Consider the following 18,478-nt stretch of genomic DNA (forward strand, 5'->3'; position numbering starts at 1 on the left):
AGCCAAATATCGTACGACCCCCGATTACAGCTCCAAATTTTGAGCTAAAGCCAGCATTCATCCAAATAATACAGCAGTAAGTGCAATTTAATTGTTTGGCCGATGAGGATCCAAATAATCACATTGAAAACTTCTTGGAGGTTTGTGACATGCTGAAGATCAATGGTGTTATGGATGATGCTATAAGATTGAGGGCTTTCCCATTTTCTTTTAAAGGAAGAGCCAAACAGTGGCTCCATTCATTGCCAAGAGCTTCCATCACAACATGGAATAAAATAGTCAAAGCCTTCCTTATAAGATACTTCCCTAAGGGAAAGTCGGGAAAGCTTTGCAATGAGATATCTTTATTTGTTCAGATGGAACTTGAATCCTTGTTTGAGACTTGGGAGCGATTTAAGGACCTCTTGTGGAAGTGTCCACAACACGGGTTCCCTGAATGGATGATCATTCAGACTTTTTATAACGGGTTGAATCCAAGTACAAGACAACTTCTAGATGCCGCCGTAGGAGGTACAATGGGGAACTAGACCCCTTAAGAAGCCTGACAATTGGTAGAAGAAATGGCCATGAATAGCTACCAATGGAATGTAAGAGAAAAGAAGAAAGTGGTCGGACTCCATGAAATTGATGCGGTTATATCTTTGGCAGCCCAAGTAGAGGTATTGAGCAAGAAATTGGATATATTAACTTCACCGAGGATAGCTGCTATCACAAGTTGTGGTGGTTGTGGGGGTTCACATATGCCATATGGTTGTCCTATTTCGATTGCTACTTCAGCCCCTACTGAACAAGTAGATTTTGTGGGCAATTCGGGAAGAGTACAAGGCAATCCTTATAGCAACACCTACAACTAAGGGTGGAGAAACCACTCCAATTTCTCATGGAGTAACCAAGGGCATCATAAGGCCATGGAACCATCATGTTTTCAACAACAACAAGCCTTCAACATGGAGAATCGAGTTTCAGGCTTGGAGACCTGGATGAGCGATCTAGAGAAAGCTTTGATAAGATTTGTACAATCATGGGATACACGGTTTCAATTGATTGAAGCTACACTTGGCAACCACACCACTTCTTTGCACAATCTAGAAAATCAAGTGGGGCAAATTGCGAAGTCTCTATCGGAGAGACCTCAAGGGAGTCTACCTAGCAACACCGAAACTAATTTGAGGGAACATGTGAAGGCAACCAGTTTGAGGAGTGGTCATGAAATTGAAGGTAGATATCCTAGTGAGAAGACCAATGTTGAAGCACCCGTGGTCGTGGAGGTTGAGGAAAGAGCAAACAAGGAGAAGGAGGTGGCAGCCCCACCTTACAAGCCAAGAATCCCTTACACTTCGAGATTGAAGAATGACAAAAATGATGAGCAATACAAGAAATTCTTTTGTCTATTTAAGCAAAATGCCTCGGTATGCCAAGTTTTTGAAGGATCTTTTGACCAACAAGAGCAAGTTGGAGGTGAGTGCATCGGTGATCTTAGATGCCTCTTGTTCAGTGGTTTTGTAAAAGAATATGCCAAATAAGAAGAAAGACCCCGGAAGCTTAATCATCCCGTGTAACATTGGTGATTTGGGTGAAGAGATGGCATTGGCAAATTCAGGGGCTAGTATCAATGTCATGCCATACTCGTTCTTTCAGAAGCTAGGCTTTGGAGAGCCTAGGTCCACTTGGATGACATTGCAATTGGCGGACCGAACGGTGAGACATTCGAGGGTCATCATTGAAGACGTGCTTGTCAAGGTTGACAAGTACATATTTCCTGTAGACTCGTAGTGTTGGATGTCAGTAAGGATGTAGATGTTCCTTTGATACTTGGGAGGCCATTATTGCGTAGTTCCAAGGCACTTATCGACATAGACGGTAGGGAGTTGACACTGAGGATTAGAGATGACAAGCTTACATACCGCCTCGCAAAAGCCATGCGACATTCTCTTGACTTTGATGATACCCTTTATTTTCTTGACACTATCGATGAACTAATTGATGAATATGTGCAGGAAATGTTGAATCCAGACCCATACGAGGGGTTACTAGACCAATAGGTGGATAATAAAGATGTGATGATGATTGGTCTAGAGGAGAAGGTACCATCTACTCCGAGGATCATGAAGCGCACAAGGAGACGCCACAACAAACACCCCAAGGCTGTTGGGGATGTGCAAGAATGGAATAAGGGTTAAGAACCCTTATGCAGAAAAAAACTTGATAACTCTCCCTCCACCTTTAAGAGACTATGTTCATCATGCTTTCAGGTTATGGGTAAGATGGAAACCTTCATCTATGAGTCCCCGTCAGGTAAGGCAAGGTATGCCAAGCTAAGTGACATTAAATAAGCGCTTCTTAGGAGGCAACCCAAGTTCTTTACTGTTTTGTAGTTCTTAGTTTAGTGTTTTCATGAATAAGGCTAGAGTGTTGGTGTCTTGATGTTTACATGCTATTGTTGTGACTTTCTCATAGATTATTTGGTGTTATAATGTACATGAATATGTGTGGCGGAGTATATTGGTCATTTGAGCATGTGTTTCATGATTCTCTGGTTCATTTTGCATTGTCGAAGTAGGCTCTGAGTGTGTATACATGTTCAAGAATTTTCTGTAGAGCCTGTAGATTTTTCTAAGTTAACCAAAGAAGGCACATGGACGTGTGGAATTTCCACATGGGCGTGTGTTTTTGTTCAGAGCTCATCCCGAGAGGACACAGGGGTGTGCATTTGCTCCTATGAATGACCTTATCATGGTCACACGCCCGTGTGTTAATTCCACACGGCCGTGTGTTTCTTTGAAGAGACTTAGAGATTTATCCAGAGAAGACACAAGGACGTGCGTCTGCCCTTGTGTCAGACCTTGTGACAAACACACAGGCGTGGGTATATTCCACACGCCCGTATGGATCTCTGCAGAGAGTTCTCCTCCATGCTGAGAAGACACAAGGGTGTGTCAGTGCCCCTGTTAGTAACCCTATGAATGATCCACACATCCATGTGGAATTCCCGTAAGGGCGTGGGAAACACTAAGAAGAATTTTTCAGTTGGACAGAGAGGCCACAGGGGTGTGCATCTACTCCTGTGGGCACACGGGCATGGGGAATTTCCACATGACCATGTGGATGTGTTCAGAGATAAAGTGTGCTATTTTGAGAACACACAAAGGTGTGTGTCTGCCCCTGTGAAGCTCTCTTGTGGAGTCGCAAAGGCGTGGGTAATTTCCACACACCCGTGTAAATGTACAAAATTCAACTGGCCGTGATTTCCTTTATAAATCTATTTGGCCTTTCTCATTGTCACAGTTCCAAATGCCCAGAGAACACACTCATTAACTCTCCCCGACCTTGCACCGCCGATTTAGAGAGGTTTTACTCGAGTTTTCTGGCCGATTTCAAGTTATTCTTCTTCATCTCATCGGTAAAACCCTTATTCTCTCTTTTCTTCACCATTACTTGATTTTATTTGATTATACTGGAGAATGTGGTTCGCTTCTATGCTAAAGTGGTTAATGCATGTTTAGAATTACTTTAAAAATGAATTTTTGGTGTATTTATGGATTTTTAGCATAGTGGTCGTGCAGTTTTCATGGCCGGTGGATCCACACGGGTGTGTGGAATTTCGACACGACCGTGTGGATTACTATAGTATGGATTTGTGTCTAAGCTTGATAAATTTCCTTTCCAATCTTGCAGGCATAGCCCCTAGGACAAAGACACTAGTTGGCAAGTGTCCTCGAGAGGACTCTCCAGAATCCGAGCATATAAAGTTTACTATACCCAAGCACCGAGCTCAGTTTGAGCGTTTTTCCAAACTTAAGTTTGGTCTAATGCAGTTCCCAGGTTTGAGAGTTGTGCATGAGATATAGTTGGCTGATCATATGGCAGATGAGATTGAAGAAATGTTGGTCTTGGGCAGTGGCGTAGACTACTGACTATTCGTGACCCTGCAATCCGGATGCCGACACTGGAAGTACTGGCATCATTTGAGTTTGATAGATCATACTCCAGTTTTGATAGTGGTAATGCCATATAGTTTAGAGTCTTTGGGCATCATTATAGTATGAGCGTCACACAGTTCTCGATTCATTTGGGGTTATACGATGAGGAATTTACGGCACTGAGGAGTACGAGCAGCTCCCTACAATTTATCAGGGTAGCTTGACTCCTCAGTGCACATATCGAGCATTATGTGGCCCTGGTCAGTATGAGCTGAGGGTGTCAAAGGCGACTTGTTTGTCTTGGCCGAGCTATAGATACATGAACGCCGTCTTGAGTAGGTGTTTTGAGTCGGCATGAGCTTCTTTACTTATATTCCATGGTACATCGCCAGCTAGTTCACCTTGGCCACATACTAGCATAATACCTGAGGCATCAGGGTCAGTCTGCTAGGATCGGTGACCTCATCTCCGGCCCATACATCACTAGGTTCATCATCGGAATGGGTCTATGGGACGCTATTAGAGGGACCGAGAAGAAGATCATACCTGCTCCCCTAGGTATAGAGACGATTATACAGATAAGGATGCTTCACAAGTATGGGCCGCGAGTGTATATACTGATTGTACCTAATCCATAGATGGATGACAGAGTTGCAACAGAGGGTTCTCAGCCTACTCCCAAGCAATAGCCAGAGCCGATGGAGACCAACGCACCACCAGCAGCACAGGAGCCACCCCTACTGCACATGTTCTCCCCATCTCGAGCATATGATCACTTTGAGATCCTTGAGAATGCTGTAGGGGTCCTACAGACTGAGATTACAGAGGTTCGAGTGACACAGGCCATACAGCACACAGAGGTAATGTCACATCTTAATATTCTTCAGCAGCTACTTGAGCGCGACGTCGCCTCACCAGTCATTATGAGACCCCTGACCCCTCCGGCTCTGCCAGCATCACCATCACTAGATCCGCCAACATCGTTCAACTTAGCAGTAGTAATAGAGCCGATTATTAATGACACTAATGCTTGAGACATCTTTAGTCTTTCATTTCTTCTGTTTCTCGTATTTTACTTTTGCATTTCATTTTGGACTTGTACACTCAAAAGGGATCTTCCTTCTGAGTTTATCTTTTATTTTTGTCTCGAGTTTTATTCCATTGCTCTATCTTTTATATACTCAAGTTTATTTTGTTTTTGTTGAGCTTCACTGAACCCCTTGCGTATGTATGCAGATGGTCTTGTTAGTATGAAAATTGAGAACTAGTCCTGGGCACGGTCAATGTATTTTTACAGTTGGAACTCCACTCCCAAGGAATTTAGCTCCATCAAACGTACCACTAGGAGTTCAGGGGAGTATTGTTTCAATTTCCCACTCCCACATATATTTTGATTGTTATATCTTTTATCGTGCTTGCATGTGTACATTGAGGGCAATGTACACATATTCTACACTTATGCTTTGATTGTGCTTGCTCATATAGCCAATGGCGGTTCACCTCAGTTGCAATGTTTGTATTCTTGAGTTTAGGGGAATTTTTAACATTGAATGTTCTCATGCTCTGGTTTTTACTTGAAGTGCTAAGAATTTTTGCCCGATTCACACTTGTTGCACTACTCACTCATTAAACTCTTTTGGAAACTTAAGTAAGTATTTAAGGGACTAAGTAGCTTATTTCTTGTGTTTTATTTTGCTTAAAAAATGATAAAAGAGAAAAATACTTGTTTTAGTTATGCATTGGGGGGTGGAAAGAGCTACCACCTATGAAGTATGAAGCTACTCTCATAAGTCGGATAGTAGTTATGCCCTAATGAGACAAAGAGCTATTTCATAAGATGAGTGAAAGCTACTACCCCGGTAGAAAGAGGTACACCTCGAAAATGTGAAAGTCATCTTATGGGCCGCTTTGGAAAGGGCTACTTTTAAGGATGTGTGAAGCTACTACCACCTCTTTACTTTGTTTTGTATATAAATAAGCCCCTTATGCTTAGAACTTTGAGGAGTATACTTTGGGTTGATTTGAGTGAGTTCACACACTTACATTATTTCGGGTTTGTTGTCCTTTTTTATTTGAGTTTTTAGCTAGAGTAATGACTTTTTCGTATTTATTGTTGAAATTTCTAATAAGTGCTTGACTAGACATATTTTTATATATGTTTTACATGCATTGAGCATCATTTTTACCATGGTTTATGTGTCATATTGTGTATTTGGTGTTCTTTTATGCATATAGGTTGTGAATGCCTTGAAGAGTAAAAAGAAAGCAAAGATGGGCTATAAAGACACAATGTTGGTAGTTCTTATTCAATTCAAGGACCAAGACACGAGAGGAGTTCATAAACGTGGAGATGTGTGCCAACTTCCAAGAAGATTCAAGTCAATTTACGAGTTGGAAGGGCACAAAGGCAGCCACATCTTCATGTTCCTTCTCTTTGTGGAGATTGCAAGACCTCTCAAAGATACGTTGATGAGGAAAAGTTTTATAGCCTACCACATGGACGTCTGCCCAGACATGTGGCCTCAAGAGAAGAGTGTTTGGACCGTGGTTTGCGAAAAGTACTGTAGCAAAATTACTGTTCACACGAAATTTCTGCAGCCCACACGGCGGCGTGGAAAATCCACACGGGCGCGGAGGGCACGTAACAGGCGCGATCTAAGGCCTATAAATAGCCGTTTTGCCCTTTTCTTTCTCATCGTTTGTGCGGCTCTTGAGGGGTGAGATGGCTAGGGTTTGGAGGGGAGGTCTTTGCGGCTTTGGAGGGACTTTGTCACCAACTTTGATCGATTCCTCTTCCATCATAGCATTAAGGAAGCCACCAGTGAACCTAGCTTCGGAGTGGGTCCTTCAAGACGTCCAAGCTCTCCATCTAGGCCATCAGTTCATATATAAGGGGTTTATTTCTATGGTTTTAATGTACTTTCATTCATTGATGGTGTGTTTTGTATGTTGCTCCATGGAGAGCTAAAACCCTAGAGGGTATTTAGGCTTGTGAACCCTAGGATTCTCATCTTTTGTGGATTTGCTTAGTGTTTCTATTTAATCCAAGTTTGATTAAGTTTTAATCTTGATTGTCTAATGCTTGCTTGCCTTATTGATCTTTTTCTTATTTGGTTTGCATGATTTGTTACCTTGGTGAGAGAGAGGTCTCCATTAGGGTTAGAACCTCAAGATTGAAGATGGTTGAGATGAGAGTCATGAGATAGTGAGCATCTCCTTTCACCTTCGATTGGTGTATTCTATGCAATAATATTTGGTGTGAGGCGTGAGATTGAGAGATTTCTCCGCCGGGACCTTGTAGAGGGTTAGGATCCTTCGCCATGAATTAGGGTTGGATCAATCTTTAGGAATCGGATACACATCTTGGATTCCCTAGAGTTCTTTGCAGTCATATGTGGTGTGAGGTGTTGAGATTGAGCGATTTCTCCACCGGGACCTTGTACGGGACTAGTATCGGTGATCAGGAGGCCGGATCCGATTATATTTGGATTTCCACGACTTAACTTACTCATCATAGAAACACTTTGCTTATCCGGTACCTAATACCTGAATCCTAGGGGGAGCATTGCCCGAATACCCCACTTTTCCTGATTGGGATCTCCATCCATTTTACCCTTGCATATTCGTCTCCGGTATTCATTTCTTCGCACATTAGATCACCACACCTTTCCATTTATCATTAGGCTAGAAAGCAGAGAAGAAGTTAGTACTAGTAGCCATGTTCCCTGTGGATTCGACTACCTACTCAACGGGGTAATTATTACTTCGACACCCGTGCACTTGCGGTTTACATGCATATTCAGACGCGTGTCAAGTTTTTGGCGCCGTTGCCGGGGAACACGATACTAGGAATGCTAGGACATTATTGCTCTAGACATTTATCTTGTTCATTTTATTTTTTCTATTCCACACTTTCTTTTTCTTCCATCTTTCTCATTGGTTTTTATTTTGTTTTCATCATTTTCACTCTATCTTCTTCCACCATTCTATTTTGTTTTATTTTGTCTTATTTACTTTTTCTTGCTTGGAACTTGAATGATGATTAATCCAGTTGTAGATTTATATTTTCAGGTTGATGCTCTCACTAGAAAAATTGATCAATTTATCAATGTTCATCAACAACACAATCCATATCGCATCAACTATCATCCAAATCAAAGGAGCTACCCAAACCTCTTATGGGATATTGATGGACAACAATGGGAAGCACCTCAACAAGAACCTCAATGGGATGAGAAAGTTGAAGAAGATGTACTTTGGTTGGAAAGAGTGTTACCGAGATTTATTGAAGCAACCGATGCCCGTTTCCAAAATATTGAGGCCACATTAAGTTGTCATTAGATCTCCATCAAAAACATTGAGCATCAATTAGGAGAGATCTTGGACATGCTTGCTAAAGAAAAAGAAGAATTTGAACAAGCAAGGCAAGTATCTCCGGGACATGATGAGGCCATGAACAACATGGAAGAAATTGGGCAAACTGAGTACATTGGGGCAGATAATGAAAAGCAAGAAGTTGAATATCATCTTGAGATTTTGGATTGTGTGACTGAAGATTGTGCTTGTGAGCAAGAAAATTTTCAAGGGGATTTGCTAGTGTCATGCTCCTCTCAAGTTGAAAATACATTAGAAGAAGCAAACACTAAGGTTATGGAACAAGCATCTTTCTTTAGGATTGATCAACTCTTACAATGCAAGAAAGAGACTTTGGGAAAGGAAGAAGATGTGGGTAGGAGATTGAAGCCATCCAATGACCCACCTATGCTAAGCTTGGACAATTCCCAACCCAAATTGTTTCCTTGGAGGCCAAAAGTAAGATGGTTGGACTTTCCAATTAATATTCCAACCCGACAACTAGATTCTTGGTTTAAAGGAAGTAGCTATGCAATGTCTAGTTGGGAGGAACATACTCTTTCCAAGCCTCCATAAGGTAAGGAAGAGGTACGTCAAGCTTAGTGATGTAAAACAAGAGCTTCTTGGGAGGCAACGCAAGTTTTTAAATATTTACTAGTTTAGATTTTCATTTCTGCAGTAATAAATTCATGAGTGGGTGCTTTGATGAATTTTTGTTGGTGTTGAAGTTTTCATGGAAAATTTTGGTGATTTAAATTGATTTTTGTGTATGTCGCATGCTTTAGGGTGTCATTCATGTTTATAGTTGAAGAATTAGTGTTAATTTGAAGTTTGGAGCCTTGCATGGACTGTCTGCAGAAATTTTGTAGCTCACGCGGTCCAGTGGAATTTCCACGCGGCCGTGTACAGTACCCACGCGGGGCTGTGGAATTTCCACACCCCCATGTGGCTTATAAGAATATGAGGGGTCACTTTTCATTATCTTCATCACTTACACTCTTCATGTCCCACTTCTCCATCTTCAAGAATCCAAACTTTTGAGCACAAAACTAAGTTTCTTCAACTCCTTTAAGATTTAAAAGTGCTTTGCCGGCATTTGCATTAAGTTTCCTTCACCAATTTGCACCGGTAAGCTTCATCTTCTCCCATTTTCTCCATGCTATTATTTTGCCAATCCATGAAGTTTTATTGGTTTATAAGTGTTGTTTTTCATGGAAAATTTTGTAGAAACACTTTAGAATGTAAGGAATGAAAATTTTTGGAAGCGTGGGCTGGCAAAATATTCCAACCCGACAACTAGATTCTTGGAAGCCAAAAGTAAGATGGTTGGACTTTCCAATTAATATTCCAACCCGACAACTAGATTCTTTGTTTAAAGGAAGTAGCTATGCAATGTCTAGTTGGAAGGAACATACTCTTTTCAAGCCCCCATAAGGTAAGGAAGAGGTACGTCAAGCTTAGTGATGTAAAACAAGAGCTTCTTGGGAGGCAACCCAAGTTTTTAAATGTTTACTAGTTTAGATTTTCATTTTTGCAGTAATAAGTTCATGAGTGGGTGCTTTGATGAATTTTTGTGTATGTGGCATGGTTTAGGGTGTCATTCATATTTATAGTTGAATAATTAGTGTTAATTTGAAGTTTGGAGCCTTGCGTGGACTGTCTGCAGAAATTTTGTAGCTCACGCGGTCCCGTGGAATTTCAACGCGGCCGTGTACAATACCCACACGGGGGTGTGGAATTTCCACACCCCCATGTGGCTTATAAGAATATGAGGGGTCACTTTTCATTATCTTCATCACTTACACTCTTCATGTCCCACTTTAGAATGTAGCGTGGGCTGGCCAGCCATTCGGCTGTGCGCCCACACGGGCGCGCGGCCAGCCCACGCGGCCGCGTGGGCTGGTGCCACACGCTCGGGTGATGCCCTGGCCGAGACCAGAACACGCCCACGCAGGCGCGTGGCTTCCCCACACGCCCGCGTGGGCTGGAAAAGCACCCAATAAGGCCAGTAAAGTGCTTGGCTTGCCCTCCACGCTCGCGTGGAGCCCTGTACTCATCAAATTCATGCTTAACTGACTTCTTTTGAAGCTTTATTTGCAGGTATGGCACCAAGGACCAAAAAACTTGTTCCAAAATGCTTTGATTTCATACGGTTAACCTTGGATAAGAACATTCTTTTGGCACACCGACAACACCAGAAGAGGATGTCGATGCTTGAGGCGTCCCACTCATGATTCTTTAGTTTCCTTTACTTTTGTTTTCATTTTTTTTAAGTTTTTCTTTATTTTTTATTTTAGACTTTAGTTAACTTTGTGTTTTGTTTTGTTTGTGTGAGTTTGTACTTCATGTGTTTACTTATAAGAACTCGTACATCTTTTCTATTTTGTTGAGCTTCACTGAACCCCTTGTCTATGTGCAGATGGCCTTGAGAGTGATGTTGATGGTGTTTTAGTAATAGACATGATCATGTGATATTGTCACATGGTCGTGTGAGCTTCACAACCCATACAACAAGCCCATAAGTTAGACTTCACCAAATGATTAATGAGGAGTTCAGGGGATTATTGTTTTAATTGCATTCCCACATACATTATGCTACCATTGTTATTATTTTTATTGTGCTTGCATGCATACATTGAGGACAATGTACATCTTAGTGTGGGGGAGGGTTCACCTTATACATGACTTTAACTTGTGTTTTCATGAGCATGCTGTTGTTGCCAATGAAGGTTCACCTTAGAGTTAAGAGTTTAATTCTTAGTTTTTGGAGGTTATAAACATGGATTTTATCATGCTCTAGTGTTCATCCAATTTTATTGAATATTTTTGTCTGATTGCTCTTTGTGCACTTTTCTCACTCATTAGACCTATGAAGACTCTAGTTCATTATGTTTGGGACTTTAGTGTGCTAGTTTTTATTTGAAAAGAAAAATCAGAAAATTTTGAAAAAAAAAAGGAATTGGAAATTGTTTGTTGTTTGTACATAGGGGGTGGAAAGAGCTACCACCCATGATGTATGTAGCTACTCTCATAAGTTGGATACTTGTTATGCCCTAATGAGAGAAAGAGCTATCTCATGTGATGTGTGAAAGCTACCATCTTTGGTAGAAAGAGCTACCACCTCGAAAGTGTGAAAGCCACTCGGGAGGCATCTTGGGAAAAGGCTACCTTAGAGGATTGTGTTAAGCTACTACCTATTCTTTTTGTTTATAAATAAGTCCCATGTTAATAAGAACTTTGTAGTGGACATAGTGTTGACATGAGTTGAGTTTTTCACACACACACACGCATTCGGATTTTATAACATTCATTTTTGATTGGATTGTTTGCTAGAGCATTGATTGTTTTGTCTAGTGTTTGATTCTCTCCATGACTGTAGAATTTTATTCTTGTACTCATTTGGTGAACCTAAGGCCAAGCACTTCTCTTTTCTTTCCATAAGTTTAATGTTTAATTTTGCTTAAGGACAAGCAAAGACTTAAGTGTGGGGGAGTTTGATAAGAGCTTGAGTAGACATATTTTTATATATGTTTTACATGCATTGAGCATCATTTTTGCCATGGTTTATGTCTCATATTGTGTATTTGGTGTTCTTTTATGCATATAGGTTGTGAATGCCTTGAAGAGTAAAAAGGAAGCAAAGATGGGCTATAAAGACACAATGTTGGGAGTTCTTATTCAATTCAAGGACCAAGACACGAGAGGAGTTCATAAACGTGTAGATATGTGCCAACTTCTAAAAAGATTCAAGTCAATTTACGAGTTGGAAGGGCACAAAGGCAGCCACATCTTCATGTTCCTTCTCTTTGTGGAGATTGCAAGACCTCTCAAAGATACGTCGATGAAGAAAAGTTTTATAGCCTACCACATGGACGTCTGCCCAGACATGTGGCCTCAAGAGAAGAGTGTTTGGACCGCGTTTTGTGAAAAGTACTGTAGCAATTTTACTGTAACAATTTCTGCAGCCCACCCGGCGGCATGGAAAATCCACACGGGCGCGTGAGGGCACGTGACAGTCGTGATCTAAGGCCTATAAATAGCTGTTTTGCCCTATTATTTCTCATCTTTTATGCAGCTCTTAAGGGGTGAGACGGGTAGCGTTTGGAGAGAAGGTCTTTGCGGCTTTGGAGGCGCTTCGTCACCAACTTTGATCGATTCCTCCTCCGTCATAGCATCAAGGAAGCCACCGGTGAACCTAGCTTCGGAGTGGGTCCTTCAAGACGTCGAAGCTCTCCATCAAGGCGATCAGTTCATATATAATGGGCTTTATTTCTATGGTTTTAATGTACTTTCATTCATTGATGGTGTGTTTTGTATGTTGCTCCATGGAGAGCTAAAACCCTAGAAGGTATTTGGACTTGTGAACCCTAGGATTCTCATCTTTTGTGGATTTGCTTAGTGTTTCTATTTAATCCGAGTTTGATTAAGTTTTAATCTTGATTGTCTAATGCTTGCTTGCCTTATTGATCTTTTGGTTATTTTGTTTGCATGATTTGTTACCTTGGTGAGAGAGAGGTCTCCATTAGGGTTAGAACCTCAAGATTGAAGAGGGTTGAGAGGGCGAGCCATGAGATAGTGAGCATCCCCTTTCCCCTCCGATTAGTGTATTATGTCTCCATTCCCTAAGTTCTATGCAACCATATTTGGTGTGAGGCGTGAGTTTGAGAGATTTCTCCGCCGGGACCTTGTAGGGGGTTAGGATCATTCGCCGGGAATTAGGGTTGTATCAATCTTTAGGAATCGGATACACATCTTGGATTCCCTAGAGTGCTTTGCGGTCATATGTGGTGTGAGGTGTTGAGATTGAGCAATTTCTCCACTGGGACCTCATAGGGGACTAGTATCGGTGATCGGGAGGCCGGATCCGATTATATTTGGATATCCATGACTTAACTTACTCTTCATAGAAACACTTTGCTTATCCGGTATCTAATACCTAAATCCTAGGGGAAGCATTGCCCGAATACCCCACTTTTACTGATTGAGATCTCCCTCCATTTCACCCTTGCATATTCGTCTTCGGTATTCATTTCTTCGCACATTAGATCACCATTACACCTTTCCATTTATGATTAGGATAGAAAGCAGAGAAGAAATTAGTACTAGTAGTCATGTTCCCTGTGGATTCGACTACCCACTCACCGGGGTAATTATTACTTCGACACCCGTGCACTTGCAGTTTACACGCATATTCGGACGCGTGTCAATTTCCCTTACTTGTAGAATGCTTCCCTTGCATGTTTTGGTGAACCTAAGCCGAAGCACTTTCAATATTTCCTTCTTCTATGATTCAATGCTTTATTTTTGCTTGAGGACAAGCAAAAGCTTAAGTGTGGGGGTGTTTGATAAGTGCTTGTGTGTTAGTAATACGAAGTATTCTTTACTTATGATGAGGATTAATTTTATCAGGTTTTAGCGCTAATGCATGTGCATTTATGAACCTTCGTGTATGAAGGATTGTAAAGTCAAATATGAAAGGAAGAAGCCAAAGTGGATTGCGATTGTACTTTGTTGATGAAGTCTTGGAGTGAACAAATGTGAAGACACAAGTTGTGATTCAAGATACTTGAATGTGTGCCAACCTTCATGTGCTCATGTAATTATAATGGTTTGGAGTGGTACAAAGGTAGCCATATTTGCGTATCACGACTTGTGCAATGATAGCAAGATCTTCACCAATAAGTGCTTTTATTGAAGAAGCGACGCAATATACAGCATAGACGTGTGCCCGTTTATGTTGCCTCGATGAAAAGTGTGGATTTGGGAGTATTTTGGTGGAGTACTACAGCAGGTTATTGCAGTAAATCACTGTAGTAATCTACTGTTCATAGCTCGCAGAAAAGAAGATTTCCAGAAATCCACACGGGCGTGTGTAAATTCACATGCTAGTCTGGATGCCCGATTCCAGCCCTTTATAAAGCCGCAATTTGTACCGATTTTGGGATCCACCTTTCATCCTTTTTTCTATCTTTTCTCCAACTTTTGGGAGGCCAGTGGCTAGGGTTTAGAGAGGCATTGGCAAGTCTTTTGGAGTGGTTCTACGGATTCGACACCACATTTCTCATGGAAGATAGTTGATAAGTGCTTGTGCGATACGAATGCAAAGCGTTCATTCTTTATGTTGAGCATTACTTTTCTCGGGTTTTTACACTAATATGTGTGTTTTTATGTTACTTTTATACAGGTAGGGTTGTGAGGCCAAGTATGAAGGAAATAGGCCAATGTGGATCATAATGCACCAATTTTGGAGGAAATCTTGCTAAGGTTCAAACGCGAAGACATAGGTCAGGTGTGAGATGCTAGGGTGTGTACCAACCTCCTCGTATTCGAGTGGGCACATCCATTTGGAGGGACATAAAGGCAGTCACATTCGAGCATTCTGACTTATGCACATAGAACAAGCGCTCCACCACCGTGTAGTCGCCCGATTCCAGCCCTATTTAAAGCTGAATCAGCCTCGATTTTGGTATTCTTTTCTCGATCTTTTCCCAACTTGAGAGAGGGCTTCGGCTAGGGTTTTGAGGGGTAGTGGCCAAGGTTTTGGAGAGGTTCTACGACTCCGACATCGTCATTCCTTAGGAAGAAGGTTGGTAGGGGAGCTTACATCGAGGCGTATCCTATACCGGACAAGGGAATCCTTGGACGACAAGTAGAGGACTTTCCACAAAACCATCGACATGATTATCAAGGGGGTTTCTTTATGGATTCATTGCTTTTACATTCTATTTCTTTGATTATACTTAGCTCCATGGAGAGCTAAACCCTTAGTGGGTACTCGGGTATTGTGAACCCTAGGATGTACTTGTTTCTTTGAACCTCTTTATTATGCTTTCAATAAATTGATGTTTATTGTGAGTTCCAACCTTGAATGCTTGATTGTATGAACATTTCCCCTAGAATGACACTAGGGTTGAGAGTTCTTGTTGGTAACCTTGTGAGTGAGTGACACACCACGAGCGTTAGACAAAGCTTGGTTGGAGAGGGTTGAGAGGGTGAGTCGAGAGGTACAGGAGCGTCCTCTTTTCCCTCCGGCGTGATAGATTCTACCTCCGTTCCTTTAGTTCTTTGCGACCATAATAGAGTAAATGGTCTAAGGGATGAACTTCCGCTGCGGCTTAGTTGCGCGTGCAATGGAGTGAAGCGTTGAGGTGATCTTAGTATCTAGGACTCAATTGTGGTTAAGGACCTTCCACCTGGACCAAAGGGTTAGGTCTATAATTAGGAAGAGATTTATCACTTGGAATCCCTAGAGCTCATTGCAACTCTATGCAAGTGCAAGGTGTTGAGATTGTTCGATTTCTTCTCCGGGACATGTATAGAGTTAGGCATAGTTGACCTTAGATTTGGGACTATGTAGTTAAGGATTTCCATGACTCACCATTGCATTGATTAGGAAGCATAATAGAGGGTTTTTGCAATTGAAACAATTATCCTAGGTGGAGCATTATTCGGGTACCCCATCTTTATCGATTGCCTTACCCCCTTCTTTACTTTTGCTCTCTTACTTGTTGCTTTTCATCGTTGAGAATTGAATCATTGTCACACCTCATTATCATTGATCTTTTACATAGCTAAGAATCAAATTAAGTATTTTTTTATTCCCTACTCCCCGTGGATTCGATACCCCGCTCATCCGGGATCATTACTTCAACAAACCCTGCACTTAGTGGAATATACGCAAGGGGACCTTGTCAATAGTTGTTGGGGAAGCTTTTAGTATATGTATTTGTTGCTTCTAACATGTATTTTTGTAAGAATTGATGCCCGTTTTGTGCTTAATCGTGTTATTTTCTTTGTAGGGCACGGAAACACCACGGAAGACATCATTCTTGGGTGTGTTTTGGCTTTGAGGCTTGGAGAGATCAAGAGCTTCAACTTCAAGGGGAGAGCTTCATCATCAAAGGAGGAGGAGCATTTGGCCTTCCTTGGGTTAGAGGAATTGTCATTCGACCGACATTCTCCATCCTCATCATCATTCGGACTAGGGAGTGTCATTTATGCATTTACTTCTTATTTTTGTTGAGTTTGAGATACTTGCTTGTATGATGGCACACTAGACCCCCAAGGCCACCGGATATAGGTAAACCTTGGGGGGTTCATCATGTATTTTGGATGCTACACTTATATTTGGAATGCATTGGTGTGATTTATGGTTTGGCTCATTGTGTTTCATGCCTAGAACTATTAGTTGCAGAGATCCTTAGTTCTTGTTTGAGTTGTACACGTAGACGTGACCTACTCGCGTGTACTAGATCGTTAATGAGCTAAAAGGGGTCATCTTTGACCAACATACTGAGAAATTGGATGTAGGTAGCCCCTCCGAACCATGAGGATAAACTTAGGTTAAGAGCGTCCTTATTGTATGATCTCCATGTACTTAATGCAATCGTAGGAATATGATTAGGGAGAGACCCTTATCATCATTTGTACAGGGTTAGGGTTTAACCGCCGAGAAATTGGGGTTGAACTATTGTTGAGGACCGTCGGTCTAAATCACCCTTGCCATTTTATTATTATGCATCCATACATCATGATGACCCCTCTTGGGAATCCTCATCCCTAGGCCTATTCTTATCATCATTGCTCTTATGATTTTCTTGCTCGCCTTGGAATTGTCATACTTGTGTTTTATTTACATTCTTGCATGTATTAGAGTAGTGTACCATGCTTAAGTGGTAAAGTTAGAAAGTAAGTGATGGAGGAGTAATAGGAGCTCCTTAGTCCCATGGAATACGATCCTTGGGCTTTTGAGATTGTTGAGATTGTTCGATTTCTTCTCCGGGACATGTATAGAGTTAGGCATAGTTGACCTTAGATTTGGGACTATGTAGTTAAGGATTTCCATGACTCACCATTGCATTGATTAGGAAGCATAATAGAGGGTTCTTGCAATTGAAACAATTATCCTAGGTGGAGCATTATTCGGGTACCCCATCTTTATCGATTGCCTTACCCCTTCTTTACTTTTTGCTCTCTTACTTGTTGCTTTTTTTGTTGAGGAATTGAATCATTGTCACACTCATTATCATTGATCTTTTACATAGCTAAGAATCGAATTAAGTATTTTTAATTCCCTACTCCCTATGGATTCGATACCCAGCTCACCGAGGGATTATTACTTCGACAAACCCGTGCACTTGTGGGATATACGCAAGGGGACCTTATCAAGTTTTTGGCGCCATTGCTGGGGAGCAAGGCGTTTAGAAATACTTTGAACTTTGTTTTCTTAGCTATTTCACCACACATTCTATTTCACGTCTTCTTATTCTATCATCGATTCGATCTTTCTTTTTGGTGAAGCTCCGTGTTATGACCCGAGGAATCCATCAATATTGATTGAAGGAGACCCTGAGCTTGAACATACACTTAAAAGAAAAGGGAAAGAACCTGTGCAAGAACAACATAATTCGGCTGATTTGGAAGGAGAGAACTGAAAACATGGCGAGAATAGAATGAGCAACGGCCGAACACTATCTGATTATGCCAGACCTTTGGTGTTGGGGACACAATCGAGTATTGTGCATCCCCCGATTATAGCTCAGAACTTTGAGCTAAAGCCGGCATTCATCCATATCTTTCGCAGCTAGATCCGACAATGGTAAGCGGTTTGGCCAATGAGGATCCAAGCAATACATAGAGAGCTTTCTCGAGGTGTGCGATATGCTTCGAAGATAAATGGGAGGTGACGGATGATGCCATCAAATTGAGAGCCTTTCCCATTTTTCCTTGAAGGGGAGGCGAAGCGATAGCTACACTCATTACCTAGAGCATCAATCACTACATGGGAGGAGATGGTAGAAGCTTTTCTAGCCCATTATTTTTCCTCCCGAGGAAAAATCGAGCAAAGCTTAGGAATGAAATCTCCGTCCTTTGTTCAGTTGGAATTGGAGTCTCTATTCGAGACATGTGAAAGGTTCAAGGAGCTCCTGAGAAAGTGTCTGCAACATGGATTCCCGTAGTGGATGATTGTTCAAACCTTTTACAATGGTTTGAACCCAAGTACAAGAGTAACTCTTGAATACTGCAGCGGGGAGGTACCTTAGGTAGCAAAACTCGATGAGGCTCGTCGATTAATTGAGGAAATGAGGTTAAATAGCTACCAGTGGGAGTACTTGTGGAGAAAGAAAAGTGGCGGTCTCCATGTAGAGTGATCTCGAGTAACCTCATTGAAACAGGCGGCGCATAGTAGAGAGTCTTAGTAAAGG

At 41.6% G+C, this 18,478-nt stretch overlaps 2 non-coding genes across 2 annotated transcripts; both read right to left on the reverse strand.

Moving 5' to 3' along the window:
• Positions 1–323: 323 nt before the first annotated feature.
• Positions 324–430, reverse strand: LOC120257049. The gene has a single exon (XR_005535497.1). It is a non-coding gene; the product is annotated as a small nucleolar RNA R71 (small nucleolar RNA).
• Positions 431–18,117: 17,687 nt separating this feature from the next.
• Positions 18,118–18,225, reverse strand: LOC120257048. Its single transcript, XR_005535496.1, has one exon. It is a non-coding gene; the product is annotated as a small nucleolar RNA R71 (small nucleolar RNA).
• Positions 18,226–18,478: the final 253 nt, after the last annotated feature.

This window comes from Dioscorea cayenensis, unplaced genomic scaffold (genome assembly GCF_009730915.1).
Source record: "Dioscorea cayenensis subsp. rotundata cultivar TDr96_F1 unplaced genomic scaffold, TDr96_F1_v2_PseudoChromosome.rev07_lg8_w22 25.fasta BLBR01001817.1, whole genome shotgun sequence".
Taxonomy (NCBI): Eukaryota; Viridiplantae; Streptophyta; class Magnoliopsida; order Dioscoreales; family Dioscoreaceae; genus Dioscorea; species Dioscorea cayenensis.